At 43.5% G+C, this 4,158-nt stretch overlaps 1 protein-coding gene across 1 annotated transcript in view; it reads left to right on the top strand.

The window, feature by feature from the left end:
- The first annotated feature begins 704 nt into the window (after positions 1-704).
- ANKFN1 (ankyrin repeat and fibronectin type III domain containing 1) overlaps positions 705-4,158 on the top strand; it is a 99,769-nt gene continuing 96,315 nt past the window's right edge. Inside the window, exon 1 of the mRNA XM_025196230.1 lies at positions 705-817. The gene's annotated coding sequence lies outside the window, so the exon portion shown is untranslated. The remainder of the gene's footprint in view (positions 818-4,158) is intronic.

Here is a 4,158-nt window from a genome sequence, read left to right as displayed (position 1 = left end):
TGTCACCAGAAATATTTACAGATTAATTCCTGGAATTTAAGCATAATTGGGGGGGGGTCCTCCCAGATTAATACCCTTTACAGACAACCTGTTCATGCTGGGAGCTTTCAAATGATCTTGCAGATGTCCCATAGCTATGGATGTGGTTGCTGCTTTTGTTGCTATGATTGCAGACAGCTGTGTTGGTAGCTTGAAGAAGGAAGAAAGAGTACATCACATGCAATCTTGTATCACCGGACACAGTGTAGGGCTATGATAATTTTTTCTTTTATTAATTTAACATAAAATGAGTTGCTTTCAGGTGGCTGCATTAATCTTGTGTGTGTGTTCGTACTTTGTGAGGCTAGATTACAATTGCAGTTTTGTTGACTCTGGGCAGTGATTACTTGCTCTACTTGCATGCTGTGCTGCTGATCATTTTTAAGAGATACAACAGGCTAAGAGCACATAGAAGTCATGGCATCTTTGACTACAGAAGCAAGAGCCTTAGATACCAGTCATTACTATAGCTGCAGTGCTAAGAGTACAAGTCGTGTTAAGGCATCAAATGTTTTACCTATGCTTTTACATTATTTGCTTCTATTTTTTGTTTGCTCGTTGTTTAGCACTGAGATGTAATCTGTGATCTTGGACTTCACTAATTGCTTACGGTAAGCTTTTTCATTTCTGATTGTTTATACAGTATAAAAAAGAGATTCATTTGTTCTGCCTGGAGGTTGAACCAGACGAGAAAGCGAAGCCAATGTGATTTATTGAATGAAGATAGTGGACAATTACTAACAACTTGTTCACATTTTGCCTCATACAGCCTGATCTGGTAAGTCACATTTAATTTTCTAATGAATATGTACTGTAGCTATTACCTGGAGAATGAAATGAGTTCATAAACAGATGCATAAACATGTGTGTTGCCGTGTGGTTTCTCATTTTCTGCGTGTGTCTTTGTAAAATCTTGCAAAGTTGATGCTTGTGCGTTTGTACTGTTTGTGTCTGGTTTGTGCATGCAGCATGTACATGTGTTACATATAATAAACATAAATCTATAATTCAGGTCTTTCCCACTCTGAGCTGATTTTAGAAATGGTGCATGAATATTTCATCAGTGTTCCCCAAGCCACAAAAGATGTTTACAAGGGTATGTTGTTTGTATTTCATTATATTTAAAATCTACTTTTAAAGCATGTGCCTGTTGGAAAAGGCTACTTTAGCACAACTAGAAACCTGACTGTAAAGGTTAGGTTATGTGGTGGCCAGTCGGGAACTTCTACCTCCTGGCTTCTTATTATGTGCTGAATTAGGGTGATAATAGTGAGAATTAGACTCTGTACGAGGTGATTATTACAAGCACAGTAGCACAGGAGACGGTTTCCCCAGTGATTTAGACATTTGTTGCTGAAACCATAGCCATAAGCATTTTTAAACATGATTTTTAATTCTTAGCAAAGCGAGCCACCGACTGTGCCTGTTGCAATGCGAGCAGTTCTGCACACTGCCCAGCACAGCTCTGTCTAAGCCCCACCAACCCTGCAGCTCATTTACAATTGCGTGCTTGCCCTGCTCCGAGAAGCACCAGCCACTTGGGTCACATATTGTGATGTGCACAGAGATCTCTTCCGAGCCACACTGAGATCACCTGGCCCATTTAATTGGTGACCTAAACTAAGATCTGTGCAGGGGTTTCTAGAGGTGAAGGTCTGGCACATATATCGACCCAGTGCTCCACCTAGCGCCGACTATATTAGCCTTTTGTAATATCTGTTTTCATAGCAGCAATCATTCACCTTCCACGTTAGCACATCTTCAGTCTGCTATATGTTAAATACTCGAAGGTATGTGGAATTTCAGTGGAAATGATGCACGTTTTTCTTTTTCGCTTGACTGGTAAGAGGGGGGCACGGTTATGAAACGTAACCTGCATACATTTCTTATCAAGGGGCCTAAACCATGGTCTTTATAGGATAGCTTAGATCTTAACTATATTTTTATCGGCCAATTTAAATACAGATTTGGAGTGCTTGTGAATCACAGAATCATGTGGGTGAGAGCTGGAGAGATCCTGTAAAATATCAAATCCACCTCCTTTCCCATTCAGGATTGTTTCTTATTGTACATTTACTAATGACTTTGCTCATTCGAGTTTACTCTGCTTCCCTTGGGAATCAGCTCTATGCCTTAATCAGATCATACTGATAGAAAGTTTTCCCTGGTTATATAACTTAGGTATTCCCTCTTCTTTTTTCACCCTATGGCCCCTGTTTGCATACGTACTTCTTAAATACTATAACCTGCTATGATGTCTTGGAGTTTACAGAATACTGTATTAATATGCTGGTTGTCAGAACTACAGAGAATTTAAAATATCCTGTTTTCTATTATTATCTGTGTGTTTAGTATTGAATCCATGTAAATCTTTGTATTTGTGGTGTTTCCTATGCAGAATGTAGCCCACTGAGAATTTTTAGGTGATGATGATGTATTAGAGGAGCGGTGCAGACATTGTAATATAGCCACGTAAAGAAGGTGCCATCGGTTTTGTCATTGAATCATTGCGAGTTTTACATTCACCTCTCAGGCTTCTGTCTCCTGGGATGAGGAAAAACACCCAAGAGGTCCTGTGGTGACAACATGTCTTTGACTCCTAAAGACTTCATGGCCCTTGCACTTGTGTTTCAGTAATAAAAGAGTAGCTGTGGCCTCCCTGGGGAATATGGAGGTCCTATCGTTATAGTTGCTGAAAGGGTATCACTGGTACTTGTAACCTTGTGGTCTGTCCGTGTATGGGTTACGGTGACTTGAGTAGGACAGCCTTGTTCAATTATCCATTCTCGGTGATCCCATGAAAGGGTAAGGAGTGTGCAGTTGCAGGGACGATCTAGGTGGAGTTTCTATTTGAAGAATTAGCTGTACCACAGAGGAAGGGAAGAAGTATTTCGGTGTGGTGCTAGTCCTTCCTTGGCTGAGGAGAAGCCAGTAGCTCTACAGGCGGGCGGGTGATCAACTCCTGGAACTGCGGGGACATTGTGGCAGCTGCAGAAAAGGATACTGGCCGGCAGAACAGCTGGCGGGAGTCATTTGTTCTGTCCTTTCCCGTGTGCTTTTCAGTAGAAAGGGAAAAAATGGGGGATGTTCTCTGCGTACCAGAGGAGCAATGGCAACAGAGCCAGATGCTTCTGATGCTCGACAGAAACCGCTTAAGGCTCAGGTTGCCACTGAGTAGCAACGACAGGAAGCACCAACAACTGGAGAAGTGGGCCCCAGGGAGTCTCACCGGGCATGGAGAGGACAGCTTTGGGCAGGCTTGGTCCTGGGTTGATAAAGGTAGGGCCAAGAAGTAATACTGAGGACTTTGAGTGGGTGGCCAGTACTGCTGGCTGGAAATGTTGACTTGTGTGGCTGCTACAGCACCATTTTTGATGATGGAAGAGGCCCTGCTGATGTCCCAAGCCTTGAGCAACCAATTATCTGGTTGTATCCCAAGAGAAAGACTTTTTAAGCAGACTAGGGGTGTCTTCAGAGGCATATCATTACCACTTCCTGAAGAAACCTTTTCCCTGCAGAGTATGCCTGTGTGTATTGGCCTGGGAGTTATAGGGCCTGCAGGTGTCCAGCGGTGAGTACAGTACGGAGAACCATGGACCTGGTGGAGCGATTTCTGCTGCTTCTCTGGGAGGTCACAGCTTGAGTGGATTAAGCTAAGGTGCACTGATGCTTGTATAAGGGGTGTGCATCAGGACCTGGGGGAACGCCTGTTCACCAAAGAGCCCCAAGGGATGACATGGTCCAACGGTCACAAACTCCTGCAAGACCATTTTAGGCTGGACATAAGGAAAAATTTCTTTATGGTCCAAGCCCCCACAGCCTGGAATAGGTTCCCTCCAGAGGTGGTGCAAGCACCTACTCTGGACTCTTTTAAGAAATGTTTGGACATCTATCTTGCTGGGATCCTTTGACCCCAGTTGACTTCCTGCCCCTGGGGCAGAGGGCTGGACTTGATGATCCTCCGGGGTCCCTTCTAGCCCTGATGTCTGTGATATCTATGAAGTCTATGAAATACTTTAGAAACTTCTCAGGTGCCTGACTGTAGGGTCAAGAAAGAATTTTTGCCTTCAGTTCAAATTGGCAAAGACCACGAGGCATTTTGCCTTACCTGCAGCAGGA

This window comes from Alligator sinensis, unplaced genomic scaffold (assembly GCF_000455745.1).
Source record: "Alligator sinensis unplaced genomic scaffold, ASM45574v1 scaffold282_2, whole genome shotgun sequence".
NCBI classification, from domain to species: domain Eukaryota; kingdom Metazoa; phylum Chordata; order Crocodylia; family Alligatoridae; genus Alligator; species Alligator sinensis.
This window is presented reverse-complemented; position numbering and strand designations above follow the sequence as displayed.